Genomic DNA, 21,551 nt, shown 5'->3' with positions numbered 1-21,551 from the left:
CACAAAATAGCCATAGAGAATGTATGTGCCAACCAACCCCAAAATCAGTGTGCCAATGCTGTTAGCCTGCTAATATCGGTCACCTCAGGTTTTTAAACTTCATTTTAAATTATAGATGAGTCCCCTAGCAATCAATTATAATGAATATTTTTTATATAACTATTACCCTTCTAGGATGTATTTAGTGGGAGGTGCATATTCTAAGTTTTGACACTACAAAATCAAAAAGTTGTTCTCACCTAAAGGGTTAATGACCTGGAGACCAGTTACATACGTGAGTTTAGGCCGTCAGTTTAGTGTTGGAATTTTGTTGCAGCTCCCTCTAGTAGCCTGGATATTAACAGTGTCTCAACCTGCCCTTGTTCCAACCAGCCCCGGTCTCCCCTACCTCGCTAACCCACTAATTGAGATTCGTAGTACACCCCACTGATGGTGTGCAGTCAGACTGCTGCATGTAGGGTTCTTTGTTGTGTTCTTGGCCTGGGGAGGCAGGTTTAATGGGTGTATACAGTATGTATGCATTAACACCGAGAGTCATGGAAACATCAACATAATATGTCAAAGATTATGAATTACTTATTTATTACTAATTATGAATCACAACTACATTGATCTCTCTAATGTTTATTTTTTAAAAATGTTATTTGTTTATTTAAAATGTTATTTGTTTATTTAAAATCAAGACTAGCATAAATTATTATTTTAACACATTTTTTTGTCACTCACACTTTAACTTTTAAATATAAAATAATAATAATATATTAATTTTCTATATATACACATTCAATGCTTGGAATTATTTTTGAATTAACAGAATAAACTGAGAATTAACATCAACAGAATAAACTGCTAATTTTGGAGTACAACTAATAAATGGGATAAACAGTAGAATATGTCTTGCAAATTAACAACAAAATAGTATGTATTTATTTAATATCTGAAAAATAAATCAGGTTGCAAAAAACAAAGCTGCAATAGAATAGCTTTTGCATGGTCATGTTTAAAATGTAGTGATGCAGTTTTCACATAAAGGAAAGCAGAGGTTTATCCTCAGCCAGGACCATGCATGGGAGACCATTCAATCCTCTCTCACTCTCTATGTCACCGCTGCAAGGGCTTGACCCAAACGTAGGGCAAAGTACGGCAAGGCAATCTTCAGAGTTGCAAGAATCTTATTTTAAACACAAACCACATAGACTAATAACCGACAAGGACGGAAAGGAGACAGAGGGTTTACATACACAATGGGTAACAGGGCACAGGTGGACAATGATCAAGGTAAAACAAGAGACAGGTGGAAACCAATATTAAACTAACAGACTAATTAACAGAAAGACAGAGGACTGGACGAGGCCAACAAGACAATAACGGGGAACAGGTGTGGAAACAGAAACGGAGGGAAAACTAACAAGACAGGAAGCACAGACCAAATAAGGAGATGGGGCGGAGACAAAGACAGGTGACAGGCAGGTAAACACAAAGCACATGGGGAACAAACAAAGGAGCACGGACAGGACCCTTACACTCTATGTCGCACATCAGCATACACAGACTCCTCTAGCTCTACAATCGGAGAATCTGTAATGGCTGCAGGTAAGTTCCCCTCCCTGTGGTCCATTTCCTCCTCACAACTCTCCTGTTCTGGTTGCTTTTTCTTTCTTCTCAGTGTAGACACAACAGCATACTCCAGTTCAGTAGTCTCAGCTAAAGAGGAAGACAGGAAGGTGGGGGGTACATGCATCAAAACAGCATGGAGTGTTAATAATCCCAAATTCAGCTGTGATCACCTAGAACAATTCAAGTCATCATCGAAGGACAATGTTCTGAAATCTAAAAATTCAGATTTCACACTTTACACCTGGGTCTAACTCATGTCTCACTGCACTTGGTGGTCTGACCTGGTTTGTGTGTGTGTGTTCTCCTCTGGCAGACATAGAACACTCCCACAGCCCCACACAGCAGGATCATGCCAAGACAAGCTGATGCTGTAATCATGTCTAAATATGTTTAAAGAGAATAGTTATTCACAAAATATTATTGTATGGAATTGACATATATAAATAAATCAATTAATTAATGAATGACTCTTAAAGACATACTTACAAACAGGTGTCTCCATCTTGGGGTTGTCATTGACAGTAATCAGTGTGTTAGTGGATGTCACAGTGCTGTGTGCATCTAAAATATATTTAATATATTATATACTGACACTTTGACAATGTTTAATAAGCAGTGCCTAATATTCTAAATAATAACAACAACAACACAAAATATGACCGCCGCCCAGTCCGGCACATTTTTTCCACAAAAATAAGTCACGCTTGTCAAATTGTGTTCATTTCCTACTTTGTTCCTGCTTAGTTTCAGTAATTCAGCAAAGTCAGGGTATCTGCTGGTCTGGCTGCTGGCTAAAAACAAAAGGTGAAAGGCATATATGATTCTAACTGTCTCACTGAATTGCATTATGCACACTCAATTCTCACTGGTATCTGCCAGTGAGGTATCCCCACCCCCATCTTGCCTGTTCATAATTCTGAGAAATTGTTGAATTGTGTGCATGTGTGCGTGTACGTGTACGTGTTCATGTGTGTGTGTGTGTGTGTGTGTGTGTGTGTGTGTGTGTGTGTGTGTGTGTGGAGGGTCGATCAAAGTCTTTGATCGCCACTAATGTGAATGAACACACAATATTCAATATTACTGATTGCATGCATGCAACGCATGCATGCGTACATATATCTACTGTGTGTGTATGTGCCATACGTATGATTACTGTGAATGTATGTGTGTGTGTGAATATCTGTTTATGCACATGTGTGCATATGGAATTGGTTAACATGACCCCTGGAGGCAAACATATGCAAAAAAGTGGTCATCCTAGGCCCTACAGTTTTCAAGATATTCACAGAAAACTCTGTTGGTGTACGGTCATTAAATGTACACATAAATTAATTTATTGTATAGCCCCCCATGAACGGAATTCCACGAAACTTGGTGTGCATTCAGAGGGTGTCATAATGATCCTACAATTCCAATTTCGTGCAGTTTTGACCATGTTAGGTCACAGATACCTGCGATTACAACACCTCATTTTTACTTTTTCGTTTTTAACTAGGTGGCGCTATACATGAAATGAGTGGTTATGGAATGGGTTGACATGGCCCCTTAAGATCAACATACAAAAAAAAATGGTCCTCCTAAACCATACAGTTCTCGAGATATTTACAGAAAACTGTGCCCACCCTACCCTCCTTTCAGGGGGTCCAGTCCAGTCCAGATCAAAACGAAAAAGAATGGTTCCATGCTATCCTTGTGGGGCTACATGCCCACCAAGTTTTGTGCACCCCGGTCTTTCAGTGTCCCGGGAATCCTTGATGGGAAATTGGATGCGAAAAAGGGGAAACAAATCTGACTAAACCTATATGGGAAAACAGAAACGCCAGCAACATGTCTCATACATGTATAGGGCTTTTTAGCACTGTGTTTCTTTTCATCTCTTCATTTAACAACATTCTGTAAATGTTTAGGAACTGAGGAGACCAGTGGCTAGAGCTCTGGGAATGTTCAATATGGATTTCAGCTGCTAAATAGCCTGGGGTCTTTTTAATTATGTTTTTCATTACATGATGCACACAATTTGACAGGTCTGGACTGCAGACATGCCATAGGCACTAATGTACCTCCACACCATCAGATGCTGGGTTTGGAACTGAGCACTATAACAAATGAAATAGTCTCTCTCTCTCCTCTTTAGCCAAGAGGATACAGTATCTATGATTTAATTACAAATTTTGATTGGTCTAACCACAGGACTGTTTTCAACTTTACCTCAGTCGATCTTAAATGAGTGCAGATCCAGATAAGACAGAGGCATTTCTGTATCATATCTTGATACAATTAATTATTTGCATGGTAAAGTGTACGCTAGCATTTGCAAATTGAGCATCAAACTTTTCTGAGTTCATACAATGATTTTCTTTACAGAAACAGGTCTGGTTTTAATGCAGTGCCATCTGAGGTTCAAAATACCACAGCCATATATTGTTTTTCAGCCCTGTCCCTTGTTTACAAAGAAGTCTCTGGATGTCGATTTTGCAGGTAAATATGGGTTTACAAGATTTGCAGATTATAACATTCTGTTTTGTGTGCATTTTACACAACATCCCAACTTTTTCAGTTTTGGGGTTCTATGATTATTGTGGTCTTATTTGTCCTTTATATATACTGTGTAATTAAATCACAAATTTAAATAGATAGAAAAGATCATTTACTTACTTTGAGAAGTAAACACAAACATCTAATAAATGTGGAAAAATTACCTTGAATAATAATCTGAATTGTGATGTTTGCCACATTTACCCCTTTGTCATCATTGATGATCTCTACTTGATATGTTCCTGAGTCTCCTTTTGTTGCTGGGTTTATAGATATAGTCCCGTTCATAGCAGTAAAGTGCCATCTCTGTTTTAAAGATGAAATTAATGATTCATTGAAGAACAGAATCTGGTTTCTTCTGTATCTAAAAATCGCTCTCACGTCATTCTGGGTTATTTCCTTTAAAACTAGGCGATATCCAGTGGCATTAAGGGTCACCTGTAGATAAAGAGGTTCTCCTTGGACTCCATGGCATGTAATGGACTTGGTAGCATCACAGATAAAAGTGTTTCCTGTCAATGAAGCAAAACAAGTCAACAGATAAATTTAAAGAGGATCTACGGGGCAGTATTCCAAAAAATATGAGGTATCTATTTTAACCTGCAGAAAATCTATATATATCTTGTGTGATGTGACACAGCTATTGGTTTGATACAGTCAGTAAAGTATGGTCATTAGTAAAGAGTCAACAACATATTGACAACTTTAACTGAATGAATCAATGTACATAAGAAAAAATGTCATTTACATTTTTTGAATAACTATTTTTAGCCTTACTTTTTCAATTTTTGCTCTAAACTCATGGTGCTATACTTTACATCAGCACCAGTATGACAACTTCTTCAGAGGTTTAATGAAATGCTTAGATGATGACAATATGTCCTTAACAATGAGTTTTTGCAATTTGAGGTTTCTAAAGAGGGTCCTCATTTTTATTTAGACTCATACGGTATAGACCCGTTAAACTGTATTTAGTAATGACAAAAGATTCATAGATTCCTATGAATTCTTACCATCTGAAACTTCAGATAACATCAGTGTGAGAAGAAAACACATCATGTCTGCAACCGAGCCATTAGCTTGCTCAGAGATGTGTGCTTCTTTGAACAATGGAAACGTGTATGCCTTGTTGATGGTTTATGGTCAACCTCCTTCCCATAATGCAACTACATTGTTCCACTGTAAAGGTTGCAGGGGTGTAGAGAGGCTTTCATCAGACCCCGCCCTGAAGGCTTTAATTGGCAAGATCTTGTGATAGTCTGTCTTGAGATAGTTGCTAGTTGACAAACTTTCAAAATATCTGGTGTCCGAGCAGTGAAAAGTCTGTGCCCACCTTTTGAGCTGTGAAAAATGCATGTTGGTCTGTTTCAGACTCCTTTTGTCCCCCTTTTGGTCCCCTGTCTTAAGAGCTGGGCTTTGATGATATTTTTTGTGTATATCCAGAAAACGTGCGCTCATTTTACAAAATTGTGCTTTCATTTTACTAGATTGTGCTCGCAATTTAGTCAAACAAACACACTATGTAGTAAAACAAGCGCACAATCTAGTAAAATGAGTCCACAATTTAGTAAAATTAGTGCATAATTTAGTAAAATTCACACATTCTCTCGATATACAAAAATATCTTGAAATGACAACTCCCAGGCTACACTACGGTGGCGCATTGCATTCACATCACAAAAAAAAATAATTATCTTATAATTACGAGATAGTATCTCATAATTATGACATATTATCTCGTAATTACGAGATAATTATGATGACACATTTCCCATTCTGCCCCCACTTGTGTGTGGCAATGACATGGTCTAGCTAGCTACATTAGAGAAGATAGACCTAAGCTTCCCAAGAGAAAGTCTGAAGCTGAAGTTCCTTTCAAACCTTTACTTAGGATTCACTGTAAAACTAAGCAGACCAACAGAGTACATATCAGTTATTTCCTTCGATGTTTTGTTTAAGAGCAATCATTTAGACTAGCATTTCAAGTTACAGAATAGAAACTAATGTGTTAGCTTATGGCTAATGTATATGAGAAATCCTATAGAGATGCTAACGGTTAGCATAATCGATAAAAGTAGATATTTAGAGCCAACTTCAGTCCATTTACGAAAGGGTTACATAAGAAGAGTAAGAAGAATTCTGCACAAAATAAACAATAGGCGTACGTGTGACAACGTGGATTGAGGTAGCCCTATGCGTAGTAGTAGGCCTACCTCCACCTACTGGTTAGGACTGTCAACGTGCAGCATTGTATTGCCTTTTATTTGGGGTTGTTGGCGATTTGACAGGCTTATTTTTCATGCCACTTAAAGACATGTTAATCTCTCAAAGTACGAAAGTCATTCAAAGCAGGAAATCAGTAGGAAATATGTGCTTGCTTTTATTGAAAGGCTGTTTAGATCCTCAGCACGGATCCTATCCTTAACTCATAATTACGAGATGATTATTATTATTTTTTTGTGATGTGAATGCAATGCACCACCGTACTACACTGCCCCCTAGTGGATAAAATATGAATATGAGCTTACTGGCATCTTTAACAAAGACGAAGGCCATACTTTTGTATGTTTTTATGTTGTATGACAGTAAGTCGAAATCCATTGTGATATCTGCACTCAGTCAATAGGGATGTTGTAAATAATCCATAGGGAGACAGAAAACCATGCCATTATTGGTGAGGTAATTCCAGACATACACAGGAAAGATGTTGAATTCTTGTACTATGAAAGGCTTTCCCACAGTGGCTGTTCAACCAACACATTTCACATTACACCACATGAAACGCACTGTATGTTGTACCCAGGATCCGTACATGTGCTGCCTGCCACAGAGGCCAATCAACAACTAAGCCTATAAAAAATTACCCAAAAGGACACAATTGGCTGGCGGCAGTCACTAAGCCCAATGACAGGAGGAATATATGTAAAGTACTGTGCAGTAGTTTTAGTTTTATTTATTTATGACATTAGGCCTTTTAGGGAAGTACAATATACTCCTTTTTACTGTATTCTATTTATTGATGTGTGTAAGTGATAAGATTTCATATGAGTCAAGTCAGGTCTTAACATGACCCCAAGTGCCTCAGCCTTAACCATTGGCTTGCATTTTCAGTGGCCTCAAACAGCTTGTTTCAGTGATCGTCCTCAAAAACCAAAACCTAATAGAAGTGGTGTGGCTGACTTCACTACAAAACCTCTAACACCTATCTCCACTGGTCTTGTGTGTGCTTGCCAGCCTTGTTCCGTTGCTTTTGCTTTTAGTTTAGCATACTTAAATGTCTTCCTTTCAATGGTTTCCTCCATCATCTTCAAAGAGAATAGTCAGCTCAATAAAGCAGGTGTGGTGAGTGATTTGCTCACACTCAGAATACAATACCATGTCTGGTCTTAAAGTATTCACAATGACACATATTTGTTTATCCAGCACAGGCTTTGCAAATAACGATGTCCACAGACAAGGTAGAATATTTTGCATGACTTATAAAAGTAAGATGTATTGCGACATCAGATGCAAGTCAAATTTGTAGTTTCTTATGTCTCATTCCATCGAACTACAGATCCACTACCCGATCTGGCAAACTTACATAGTGCGGTTATAGCCGATAGAGGGCCGCGAAGTGAATGCAAAATTGCCGCTCACCCTGTTACGAGTTGTTGAACCACTGAATTTTGGAAACATTATTTTAAGGTACAAAAAACTCTTTGGTGTTGCTTTAAATGTAATGTAATTTTATACATGTAAATGTAACATTTTATCCTAAAATATATTGACTTAATTTTTGTCTGATGAAGCAAGGTATGCAAGTTTAAACTTTGACATGTGCCTTTTATTTTTTCACCGTTGTCTAACTTTGTTTCTCTGCTTGGAATGTCACAAAAATGAAGTTACTGCAGTACAGCTATTGCATCAAAGATGCATCAAAACATCCAAACACTCATTCATTCATTTCAATACCATTGTGATCTCAGTTTACAGTAACAAATTGACAGTGAGAAAGTGAGAAAATCTAGAATGCGGCATAGAATGCGGCTTGAGATAGCTGTGGTAGGACAAAACATTTTAATGGTGTATGTGAGACAGAGACAGCTGTGGTAGGACAAAACATTTTAATGGTGTATGTGAGACAGAGACAGAGGCCGAGAGAGAGGGAGAAGGAGAGAGAGAGAGAGACAGAGAGATGCAGCAAGTGGTTTCTAGAAGGACTTCCTTGCCTGTAAAAGGTCACATATATAAAGCTGTATGACGTTTCTGCATCAACAAAGTCTATAAGAAAAATCTGAGCCATGACCGTAACTGCGGCCCTATTACAGAGCTGCAGTGGAGAGTGTTCTCGTCTTTTCAGCCAGTGTGGTGATAACCCAGTGTGGTGTAGGGCCCCTTGAGAGGGGATATTTAGAAAGAGGTATTCATACAGCATCTAAAATGGACCGTGACCTTCCTTCTGTCTCCTATACTGTACACACATTAGATGCAAGGTACTGTAGAGGGTGGTCGCCAGTCACCAGCTCTTCTTGCCCTGCAAGCTCCAACCTCATTTAATCCAGTTTTATGTATATGTATATTTGTGTTCGCCTCTATGTTTATACTCAAGCCAACAGCTGTTCTGTTATGCATGGCATCTTACCACCAGAAACCCCAGTGTCAGCAGCATTACTTTCTACAATAAGACCACTAAAAGTTATCAGCAATTTGAGTCCTTTATATCCTTGAAAATAGAGTACCTCCTAGAAGCCTCACACCCTTATCTATGTATTCAAATGTTTTCCCCATTATGCAGCTTTGGATATTGCTCAAAAGGTTGCAGACAAACAGCGTGCCTTTACTACACCACTGAGTGTTTGTGTGTGACTGGCCTTCTGAGTCAAGAACATTTCCTATGATACACTGTGGTTGGAGAGCTGTAGGCAGCGGCTCTGCAGATCTGTAGAGGTTTCGAAAGGTGTACTGCATGGGTTTTTCTCAGACTCACTTTGTTTGTCGTTTGCCAAATATAGAAAGGTAAAATAATGGTGACTTGCAACTCCTGTCAGTGAAACCACAGTGGAAAATGTTCTTTTTTTTGCCTTGCAGTCTGATACTTTGATAGTGTGATACCTTTTTAAAAGGAGGAAGTAATTTGTCCTCTGATATTTTGTCAGTGCCTTTGAGCAGATTCAAAGTAAAAGTTGCAGATTTAATTAACTTTGCAGCACTTCTGGACATAGTCAGTATTGTATTTTGCATTAACACCTGGAGTCCTGGAAACATAAATATAATATGTCAAAGATACTTATCAGTCACAACTACATTGATCTCCCTAATATTTATTTGGTTACACTTTACTTGACAGTGTCGACATAAGAGTGACATGACACTGTCATGAACGTATCATAAACAAGTCATAAACATTTATGTCATAACGCTTCTGTTATTAAGTGACATTCGGTTTTTGTCATAACAAGTTAAGGTTAGGATTAGGGCTAGGGCTAGGGTTAGGATTAGGTCTCATGTGTCATGACAGTGTCATGTCACTCTTATGTCGATACTGTCAAGTAAAGTGTTACCATTTATTTTAACACTTTTTTTCCAAACATTTTATTTTAATTTCGGAAATAATAATAATAATAATAATAATAATAATAATAATAATAATAATAATATAATTTAAGACATAACAATGGGCCAGTTCTCACAAAAGAACTCAAAGAAAAATAATGGAGTAGTTTAATAAGAAGGTGCAATGTTTTGATATAAGCCCTTCTTTGGTCCACATGTAGATGTATTTTAAGATTTAAACCCTATAAGCAGAATTTTGGAATTATTTTCTAATTAACAGAATAAACTGAGAATTTACATCACCGAATGAATGGCTAACTTGGTAGAATACAATTATTGAATATAGTAAACAGTATCTCTTGTATTTTAAAATTAACAACAAAATAGTATAGCTGAAATATAAAGCAGGTTGTTTCAAAAACAAAGCTGCAACAGAATAACTTGCACGGTCATATTCAAATTGTAGTGATGCAGTTATTACATAAAGGTAAGCAGAGGCTTAACTTGAACCAGGACCAGGCATGGGAGAGACCCCCAATCCTGAGAGACCCCCCAATCCTTTCTCACTCTCCATGTCGAACATCAGCATACACGATGTCTGTAAAGTCCTTCTCCTGTTCTGGCTGCTTTTTCTTCAGCAGAGACACATCTATGGAGTAAAACTTGTGTCACCTTAAACCGAATTTGAATATGAATTTGAATATGAATTTGAGCAATTGTATTGGAAAAACGAATTCGAATAGTATATATTGAAACTGAATTCATTAGATTGGAACTGAATCTCAGTCAACTTGAAATTGAATATAATATTTTGAAATTGAACTAATTTGCTCTGATACATAAATTATCCTGACTGAAAATTTCGCTCTTGGAACTTTCACATTCAGTTCTCAAAATTCAGTTTCAAAACGTGAAATTCAATTTCAGTCTACCGAGACAAAAACAGCTGGTAGCTAAGGAAGAGCAATCGAGTGCAGAGCTATTGTGATCGCGTGACAAGTGCCGAGCGCGAAGCAAAGAGCATAGCACCCTCTTAGCAAGCTGTCTCCTGAACCTCCTTACAGTGTCGAACAGAGAAAGAAGAGATGGAAGCGACTGGCACATCAGAAAACGTCCAAGTAAGTTGATATCATATGCCATGTCTGTTAACGTTACTTTATATAATGTACATTATATGCTAGCGCTGGCTGGCTAGCCAGCATAGTTTCATCGACTAAGTTAAAGTTTTTTCCATAGTTCAGAACCAGTTAGACTACTATAACGTTACTCTTTGATAGAACAATATGATTGGTCATTGTCATATCATTGTGCCTTTTAGGCCTGTAAGAACACGTTACAATCTCAGGTTAAACAGTATCATTCATGGAAAACTGGATATGTCCCCCTAGTTAAGCTTTTTTCATCGTTGTGTTGTCTGTTAGCTAATGCTACGTGGGGCAATTTTTTCGTGCCGTGATGTTGCCAGACAACTGGATTGCGATAACTTTGTTAGCAAATGGTAGCTAGCTAGCTTCTAAGAGTTTCAAACTGAATATGTTCTATATCGATAATATGATCAAGACTCAAGAGACCCTAGTTTAACAGTATTTCTACAGGCTGATTTATGCTTCTTCATCGACTCCATGCAGATTTTGTAAATGTTATTGAGAAATAGACACAGTATATTACAATAACCTAATTATTATACTTTAACTGTGTGTTGTCTTGATACTTCTGTTTCAGTAATGTGTGTGTAGATTGCAAATAGTGTTGTATGACGATAGAAATGTCCTTGGTTCTTAATTAACTCATTGTATTGACCAAGTCGTGTGTGTGCAGAGAAGGTGTAATGATATTTATTATGATGTATACGATCCAAGGTATGCATGTGTGTGTGAGAAACAACTGATTGTCTCTTAGGTGCACAGACTTGTGTATCCTGATTGCCTGATGCTTATGAGACCTCTTTGCGCAGAGATGAATAAACAATTAACGAGAAAGACTCACAGTAGACCTTTAAGCTAAACACTGATTGTTTGTTGGTTTTATTTTCATAGGTTGAGAGGCCTCAATGAACAGTGGACAGTGAGATAGACTGAGGACAATGGACTGGCACCGATCAGACATGGACACCGAAGCTTGATTTCTCTTAATAAATATCTTTGCAAGATGCAACACATATTGTAAAACACTTTACACACTAATAAACATGTCCACTGTTGTTTTCTCTGGAATTGATGTTTGCCAATTCACCATCACCAATTGTTTGCCATTGGTGGTGATGGATTTCCAAATGGATTTCCAAATGTATGGGCAATCTAAATTTTAGTTTATGTGTGTAATCAGCTGATATTAGATATGATGCAATTGCAAAATCATGTAGGTTTATCCTTTGCAACATAAGGAAGAACAGACCTTATCTGACACAGGATTCCACACAACTTCTTGTTCAGGCCATGGTCATCTCCAAGCTGGACTATTGTAATTTACTATTAGCTGGTTTACCTGCTTGTGTAGTAAGATTGTTACAGCTGATTCAGAATGCTGCCGCACGCCTGGTCTTTAATCAGCCAAAGACATATGTAACTCCTCTCCTAGTTACTCTCCATTGGCTCCCTATTAGGCAGAATTAAATTTAAATATCTCACTTTGGCCTATAGGACACTGACCGGATCTGCTCCTTGTTATTTTAATTCAATGATCAAGACGTACATCCCCAACTGCCCACTGCGGTCTTCTGAAGAGTGTCTGTTGTGTCGACCAGACATAGGTCAAATTCAAGACTTTTCCTCAGTGGTTCCATGTTGGTGGAATGAGTTGCCCAGTGCTCTCTGTTCCTGTGATAGTTTTGGGTCTTTTAACAGGGGTCTAAAGACGTATCTGTTCAACATGCACTTGAATTAACACTTATGGTTTGTATAGTATTGTTTCATTTTCATTAGGCTGTTGATTAATTTGACATTGTTGTTTATTATTGATATTCTCCATAATGTAGTCTTACCATGCTATTGTTATTTGTATTATATTATTGACTGAATGTACATTGTTTATTATTACTATTTTCCCTTTTTTCTCATTGTTTATGTCATTAGGCTATTGATTGAATTGACATGGTTGTTTATTATTGCTATTCTCTTTATTATAGTCTGACCAACATCTTCATTTGTTCCCTGTTCAATTTTAAGTATTATATTGTTTTGTATTTATGTTGCTTTGGACAAAAGCGTAACCATAACCATATGTAATTGGAAGCAAATAAAGGTAGCCTACACATCATAGTATTACAAGAGTGGCTTTAAACGTAAGAAAACGGTAATGATTTGTCCTTTTTTGTTCATTCAAACATGTAGATTTTTATTCACATAATTACTAGGTTGTTGCCTTTTCTATCCATTAGGTGGCAGTCCAGGATAAGAAATAGAGCAGTAGTTGAGTAGGAAAAACGAAAACGAGAGAAAGTTATGCCCATGACATTTTAAAGAATGACAGGCTAGAAGTTTGCAATTGGTAGACAGTACATTGATGTTTGATGGCTAGCTGAGTAGTTCTGTATGGACTGACAGGCTGGAAGTTTGAAATGTAATACTGTAAAAAAAATTTTAGCCTATTTAAAATTGCAAAAACGGTAGGTAAGACCATACATCGATGTTTGATGGCTAGCTGGGTAGTTCTGTACTTCAAGGATTGACAGGCTAGAAGTTTTAGATGTAATACTGCAAAAACATTTTTATTTGTTTAAAATTACAAAAACGGTAGGTAAGTAGGCCTAGGCTACATCGATGTTTGATGGCTGGGTAGCCTAGTTCTGTATTTCAAGGATTGACAAGCTAGAAGTTTGAAATAATACTGCAACAAATGTTTTATTTGTTTAAAATTACATAAACGGTAGGTGAGACAGTAGGCCTACAATCGGAATGTGTTTTATGAATCGTGCGTGCAGATCTAATAACCGTGCAAACCAAGTGCCCACACTATGCTCTGCTTCGCGCTCGGCACTAGTCACGCGATCACAATAGCTCTGCACTAGATTGCTTTTCCTGAGCTACCAGCTGTTTTTGTCTCAGTAGACTGAAATTGAATTTCACGTTTTGAAACTGAATTTTGAGAACTGAATGTGAAAGTTCCAAGAGCGAAATTTTCAGTCAGGATAATTTATGTATCAGAGCAAATGAGTTCAATTTCAAAATATTATATTCAATTTCAAGTTGCCTGAGATTCAGTTACAATCTAATGAATTCAGTTTCAACATATACTATTCAAATTCGTTTTTCCAATACAATTGTTCAAATTCAGCAATTCAAATGCAAATACAACATATTCAAATTCGGTTTAAGGTGGCACAAGTTTTACTCCATACTGGTTAGAAAAGTCGATGTACAGATGTCTTTACACTTTCCTGGGTCTAACTCATGTCTCATTGCACTTGGTGGTCTGACCTGGTTTGTGTGTGTGTGTTCTCCTCTGGCAGACACAGAGCACTCCCACAGCCCCACACAGCAGGATCACTCCAAGACAGGCTGATGCTGTAATCAGGTTAGTGGATGCTGCAGCGCTATGTGCATCTAAAAATATTTATATGAGCTGTGAAGGTGGTGGATAAACTTGGAGATAAACTTGGTGGATAGACACTTTGACAATGTATAAATACTACTTAATATTCTAAATAACAATAACATAATAATGATTCTTGCATTTGTCCTTTATTATTTATTATTATTATTATGTCCTTTATAAAATAGCAAATGTAAAAAAAATAGAAAAGACCATTAATACTTTGAGAATTAAACACTCTAATAATAATTATAATAATAATAATAATAAACATGTGAACAATTACCTTGAATAATAATCTGAATTGTGATGTTTGCCACATTTACCCCTTTGTCATCATTGATGATCTCTACTCGATATGTTCCAGAGTCTTCTTTTGTTGCTGGGCTTATAGATATAGTCCCGTTCATAGCAGTAAAGTGCAATCTCTGTTTTAAAGATGAATTGAATGATTCATTGAAGAACATAATCTTGTTTCTTTTATATCTAAAAATCGGTCTTTCACCATTCTGGGTTATTTCTTTTAAAATGAACTGATTTCCAGTGACATCAGTCATTAGTTGTAGATAAAGAGGTTCTCTTTGGACTCCATTACATGTGCCAGACTTGATAACATCACAGAAATGATTTCCTGTCAGTGAAGCCAAACAAAACAGGTACATTTTATAGAAAAGCTGCAGGGCATTATTACAGACAATATATGAAGTATCTATTTATCCATTAGCAAAGATACTGATCAATATATACCTGACTTATTGGTTTGACATAGACAGTAATCTATGGTCCTTAGAACAGATTCAACAACATATTGACTAACTAAATTCACAAAAAAGTAATACAACCTATTTAAATTATAAAGCCTATTATGTTTTTGCTCTGAATTGAAGCCATATTTTACATTAACACCTGTATGTGACGAAAGATAAACTTCTTCTGAGATTTAGTGAAATGTTTAAATGATTACAATATTTGATTAACAAATTGGCTTCTCATATTTGCGTTTTTGCTATTTGAGATTTTTAAAGATAGACCCATTTCCTCAGTTAACAAAAAAATATTTAGGCTTACATATACGATTCAAACTATATTCAGTAATGACAAAAGTTAATAGATTCTCATGAATTCTTACCATCTGAAACTCCTAATAGCATCAGCATGAGGAGAAAGTACATCATGTCTGCAACTGGGCCGTTAGCTTGCTCAGAGATGTGTGCTATTTTTAAAAATAGAATCCCTTATACCTTTGTTGAAGGTTTATTGTCAACTTCCTTCCCAGAATGCAACTTTGTTCCACTCTAAAATTTGCAGGGGCGCAGAGAGGCTTTCATCAGACCCAGCTCTGAAGGCTTCAGTTGGCAGAATCTTGTGATAAGTAGCCTATCTTGAGATAGTCGCTAGTTGACAAATGTTCATGATATCTGGTCTCTTAGCATTGGGCAGTCATTGTGCATACCTGTTGAGCTGTGAAAATGCTGAACATTTTGGTCGCCTATCTTAAGAGCTGGGCTTTTGCTGAAAACAAACGACCCACCTTCACACCACATGTGCTGCCACAAGCCTGAATGGCCAACCAAAGAACTAAAGCAACAAAAATGAAATCAAAAATCAAATGAAACTGCAGGAAGCAGGTTGCTGAACTAATTTTGTGCTACAATTCACAGTTTGAAGTTATGTTGCACCAGTTGCATGCTAGCAAGCTCCGTGTAAACCTCCTTGGGCTGAGGGTTTACCTTTCCCCATGACATAAGGACCAGATAGCAATGCTATACTTTTTCAGATATACATGGGAGAGGTGTTAAATCCCTTGTGCTGTAGGAAGAGGATTTCCCTTAGGGGTCAATCAACAAGCCATAACATTACACACCATGACACAGCAACAATGCACAGTTGGCTGGTGGCAGCCACAAACGCACCACATGTTGAACCCAGGATCCGAAACAATCCTCCTTCACACCACATGCGCTGCCAGCCAGTAGCCTGAATGCCCAACCAAAGAACCAAAGCAAAACAAAAATGAAATCACCAACAAAGCAACCTTAGTGCACAAAAAAAAGCATCACCAACAGAGCAACTTGCATTAGCATTTCACTGTGTTTATCAAGCAGGCACCTTCCTTCATTGGTGTTGTTGAATTAGGCCCTCAATACCTCCAGAAGGCTCAACAGCAGTGTCTGGTGTCCACCCTCCACACTCATGACGCGTTCTCTGCCAACAGATTTCATATTGTTCATTGCTGTGGCTGTTTATGATCCAATCAGCAACACAACCAGACAAACGGCAAGCCATTGATGTGAAAACACACACATTTTTGTTGCTCTGGCCATTAAGATTTAAACATATCTCAGATTCAATTCAGGTTGCAACATGACCCCAAATAGTCTGTGAGTGCCTCAGCCATAGCCATTGGCCCAAAATCCAAGAGAAGAGCTGACTTCTAATAGCCTCTAACACCTATCTCCACAGGGCAGAAAAACAGAGTATGCTTTACGTAAAGACCCATGACCCTTGCATAGCTTACATCTTCTGTCTCCAGTCCACTGATTGAGCTTCTTTGTAGTTGAGTCAGAAAAGCAGAATGCTTTAACCCGTTGAGGCCTAGGCGGCTATTTTCAGTGTAATTTTACTGCCTAAGCTTTTATCTTGGTCATTGTAATGGCTATCTACACATGCTAATGCTTGTTTTTTTGGTTTATTTCAGATCAGTCTAGACTACCATATAAGGGAAAATATGATGTGGTAACACTTGCATATTTCCTATGTCAGCTTTTATATCAAGGAAAAATCATTTACGTCTCATTGTTGTTTTCATATCAATTCAATATAATGATGGTGGGATACTCTGGCTTAGATGGCATTTTCAAAAATATGTACAGAGTGTAGACATAAATATTTTACTCATTATGAATTGTTTCTTTCACTGAAGTATTGTCACTGAACCATTGAATGAAGAATGTGCCTTATACTCCTCTGCATTTGCGACCTGAAGTAACCTGTGTTTGCATATGAGTATGTCATTAGGGATAGTTGATCTGTTGCCTGGCCACCTACAGTAGATCTCCTTTCAGGGAGATGGATCAAAGTTCAAAGTTAACGCAAAGTCTACACCTGTCACCATGCTAGCGCATGGAAACGTTTCCCCATTGTGAACCCCCAGACTCTTTTCACGAACTGAATGAGTATGGCTTTAATCAGGCTAGTTAATCTGGCCATGCTATGAAAAACGTTTGATTTGTTCGATGTCTTATTAAAGGAGTAGTCCGGCAGGTTTTCACACAGGCGGCTGCTGTACAGTGCTACACTCTGTGGGCATGTCAGTGAGCCCCCATGTACATGGCCCCAGAGTGTAGTGCTGTAGCTGCCTGGCCGCATTAGCTGCTGGCTGTAGCAACTCGTGCTAGATAAAAACCGATTGTTTTCGGGGTTTTTTGTTACCGACAGTACTGACAAATGGAGATCTATGTGAAAATTTGCCGGATTTCTCCTTTCCTCACTTGGGAAGAGTTCTGTGTGCATGTATGTGTGAGCTGTTACTTCGGCCTGCAATATTTTAAAGAAACCAATATCATAGGGAAGAGAGTGTATGACTTTATGAGATATGACATATTTCCGTGCTACATTTCATTTCACTAGTATAAAATGAGCACAGCACATTACAGGAATAACAGTAATACACTCATTAAAATAACATTATAAAAAGTCAAAATAATTCTAATTCCAGGGTTTCCTGGGTTCCTTCCTAGTGAAGGAACTAGAGTGTGAAGCTCAAATTCCTGCAGGAGTCAGGAAGAGACGGAAACAGACACAACCTGTCTCAACACTAGATGGCAGCATTACAACATTACAAGAGGAAGAAGACGGTAAAGTGAATTCATCACAGTCCAGTGAATCACTCTTCACTTACTATAAACATCCACTCAGTGGCGCTGTGCCCATGGAAGTTATAGGTGCAGATGTTTTAAAACTGATCACAGTTTCGATCCCCTGTACTGTGCTATTTATGAGTTGAATACAAAGGTTATTCGTTTCAAATGTCACATGTTTATTTTTTAAACTGAGACAAGCTGCAAATGTAGAAATTGTTTAAATAGAAATATGAAAGCACACTGAACTTTAAATTGGGTTGCATTTTTTTTTTATATATATAATCAGCTGCATGTGAGTCACTGGTAGCCTACTGAATACCAAATGTCAGGTACCATGACATACCTACTCCAGACAGTGCAATGATTGTATTTGCTGCTTACACAGTTACATTTCAAGTTCAGCATAGGCGCAACCTCTGTGGGGAGGTTTACTGGGAAGATGTGCGTGCTAATCTGACTAATCTAAGTCTAATTCTGTCGTAATTTATCTACATTATCCATTATTATTCTCGTCAGAAGATTAGACAATTTATGGTAAAGCAACTGATAAAGTAAAGAATTTAATGTGTCCCTTCTGCTGTGTCCTTCAATAGGCTGAAACATCAGTAGTGAGAAGAAGTTCACACAGAGGAAAGAATGCATGTCTATGTTCTTCATATGGCTAAAATGGTTCTGTACTTAAAACAGATGGGAAAGACCGAAAAAAAAACACATTACACCGAGTATATTTCAGATTGATCTTTCTGGTTTTCAGCCTTCATCTCAACATACAAAGACAGGGGAAACACTCCTCAGGCTCCACAGATGTACGAACTTTCTGTAGGGTCACCTCCTCGTGCTCCTCCAGCCTCTCCGTCTGATCTGGGTTGAGTTCAGAGTTCTCTTCATTATATGTTTTAAAACACTCACAAACAGTTTGAGGAGGTAGTTCTCCACATACATAGAGGAGAGCTACGAAGGGTTAGATCAGATCATGGCCTTCACACTAATACTTTTTTCACCTCCAAAAAGCGAGTATAGTGACTGTTAAAAACTTGTAAGGTGGAAATTGATTGTGTAAATGTTGTTGTTGCTATGATAGGCTATGTTATATTTACCTAAATATAGCTCTCTGACTTAGGTCAGGCAGCTGTCTGTTGCAGCAGGCTCAAATGTGTAGCTATTCTTAACTTACGCTTCATGTTTTCAGGAGATGCGACTCTTTCTTTTTGCGCCTCGCTCATATAAACGCGAGGCACGTTGCAACCAATTACTGTGCATAGTATATGGACTATTTCTATACAGCCATTCGTTGCAACGTCAGTCACATTGTTCCGTAGCCTGGGGTGAAAAAAGAGTCAGTGTGATCGGCCCCTTACCATTGAAATAGAATGTTCACACAACATCATTGTGTTTGGAAAAAAAAAAAACATGTTTGTCACAAAAGTTGGCCACTGTTTGCCGAGTTTGAATGTGCCTCTGTGTGCTCCTTCTGTCTTTTCAGTACACTAGAGTACTCCGACACCTGAGATATGAAGGCAGCGTTGTAAGAAGAGGGAGAGGCAGAGAAGAGATAAAGTAACATGCCGAGTCAGTCCACGGAGTACAGCCACAACAATGACACAACTCTGTCATCATATACAGTTTTATTAGTTGTTTATTAGTGTTTTTATTACATGTTATCTCCAACATATCGTTTGAGACATAGGCTACTGTATCTCTATGTGCTTTTACACTTCTAAGTAGATTGGCATACAATAAGCATCAACTTAATTTGCACAATAGCCAATCCAGGAGTTGAATATTGTTTTTGTGCTTTAAAATCTATCAAGGCATAGCCTACAACGAAGCCCAAATTGAGAAGTGTTTAAATACTAACCTGCCTTACAGATGTTCTTTCGTTCCCTGTAGAAGTAAAATATTCCTCCTGACACAGTCAAACACAGAAAGAAGACTCCAAAAGTTCCTGATACAACCATTATGGCTAAAAAAAGGCAGACAAGTAAAACATTAACACAAAGAGATCATTGATATACGTATACATATATATATAGCTCTGGAAAAAATTAAGAGACCACTGACTGCACATGTTTCTGATGTCATCCTACGGTTGCTGAGTGACATTCGAATGAGTTGAAGGTCATATTCAAAATGAAGAGACCACTGCAAATTTGAATATTACCGTCAACTCATTTGTCCCTAAACAACCGATGACATCAGAAAAATGAGCTATACACACACACACACACACACACACACACAATAATTGTAACTGTGAGGGGGAAAAAAATAAACTGACTGACACACATACCAGAGGCATACATGTCCATATGTTCATACTGAGGACAAAGACAATATCCAAAATACTACAATAATATCATAAGTATCTTACTGTAGAAAAATTGCTGACGTTCCTTTGACAGTTTGTAACTATGTTGATGGAGTTTGATGTTGGAGATTGATGGTGGAATGTTGGTGGAGATCTGAATGGCTGGAGTCATGATGGTTGCCTCTGAACTGGCAGGCTGCCCTGAGATAGATGCTAAAGTAACACAATGTAGGAGTCTGATTACTTAGTCTAAAACCAACAACAAAGTGCCATAGTGCAATATCAGGCACTCATGGCATGCATTAGCCAAAGACTCTATTGTAGTTATTATAAGACAGGATGGCATTAAAATGAATTTGAATTAGCAGCAACAGCAATATCTAAGCAGTATTGCTCCTGACACAGTGAAACAAAGAAGATTCCAAGGCAATCTGAGACCATTACAGTATGTCTGATTTTAGTAAATAAGTAAATAAGTACCATAAATAAGTGCTGCTGTCAAAAAGTGATTATTTACCGTTCATCAGCGTCATGTTGGTACTTGCCATGGAGGCACCGTTTGTTAGGTAGATCTGTACTTTGTACATTCCAAAATCAGCCCACTCCACAGGGATTATAATCAAGGTCCCGTTGTCTGGACAAAATGTCCATCTTGGCTCGATCGGTGAGTTTTCCTTAAATCGAAGTAGTCTGGATTCACCGTTATTGTTATTTTTAATCAATTTAAGTTCATACTCTTGTTGCATTCTCTGTGCTTTCTCTTTTGAGATCATCTGTAGATACAAAGGCTGCCCCACAGTCCCGTAACATGAAACATCCTGCGTAGCATCACAAGTGGCCTCTATTTCTATGAAAGAAATGTGATACAAATAGTGAAAAACATTTATCACACTGTGAAGATGAACAACATGAATAACACTCCCTGTGCCATGTCGATGTAATCCAGTGAAGAATGCCTCTGTGGCACTTGATACCACTTCAGAATTTTGCCATGTTCCATGATACTTACATTTAAGCTCTGAAGCTTGTGAAAACTTGACAGGATTGTACCAATAAACATTAATGAGTTTTTTTTATTTTTTATTTTACCACCTTTCCATGTCATCCAGCATCACAATGCCATTTAAAGGTCACAGTACCTACAAACACTTGGTCTATTCCAG

General features: G+C 37.8%; 4 long non-coding RNA genes across 4 annotated transcripts; 2 read left to right on the top strand and 2 right to left on the bottom strand.

Annotated features, from left to right (window-relative positions):
- Window positions 1–1,174: 1,174 nt before the first annotated feature.
- On the bottom strand, window positions 1,175–2,424 carry LOC143132242 (uncharacterized). Its single transcript, XR_012988265.1, has 3 exons — window positions 2,104–2,424; window positions 1,899–1,997; window positions 1,175–1,704 (listed from the first exon to the last, which is right to left on the bottom strand). It is a non-coding gene; the product is annotated as an uncharacterized LOC143132242 (long non-coding RNA).
- A 1,187-nt stretch (window positions 2,425–3,611) lies between these two features.
- LOC143132243 (uncharacterized) lies at window positions 3,612–5,294 on the bottom strand. The gene is made up of 3 exons (XR_012988266.1): window positions 5,166–5,294; window positions 4,591–4,664; window positions 3,612–4,458 (listed from the first exon to the last, which is right to left on the bottom strand). It is a non-coding gene; the product is annotated as an uncharacterized LOC143132243 (long non-coding RNA).
- Window positions 5,295–10,378: 5,084 nt separating this feature from the next.
- LOC143133044 (uncharacterized) lies at window positions 10,379–11,887 on the top strand. The gene is made up of 2 exons (XR_012988417.1): window positions 10,379–10,805; window positions 11,724–11,887. It is a non-coding gene; the product is annotated as an uncharacterized LOC143133044 (long non-coding RNA).
- Window positions 11,888–14,131: 2,244 nt separating this feature from the next.
- On the top strand, window positions 14,132–18,929 carry LOC143133043 (uncharacterized). The gene is made up of 3 exons (XR_012988416.1): window positions 14,132–14,199; window positions 17,936–18,074; window positions 18,835–18,929. It is a non-coding gene; the product is annotated as an uncharacterized LOC143133043 (long non-coding RNA).
- Window positions 18,930–21,551: the final 2,622 nt, after the last annotated feature.

The sequence above is a fragment of the Alosa pseudoharengus genome, unplaced genomic scaffold (assembly GCF_046254945.1).
Source record: "Alosa pseudoharengus isolate Yale_2024_CS ecotype anadromous, Long Island Sound unplaced genomic scaffold, YU_APseudo_1.1 YU_APseudo_1.1_scf_19, whole genome shotgun sequence".
NCBI classification, from domain to species: Eukaryota; Metazoa; Chordata; class Actinopteri; order Clupeiformes; family Clupeidae; genus Alosa; species Alosa pseudoharengus.
The sequence above is the reverse complement of the archived record's forward strand: the minus strand, read 5'-3'. Positions and strand labels throughout refer to the sequence as shown.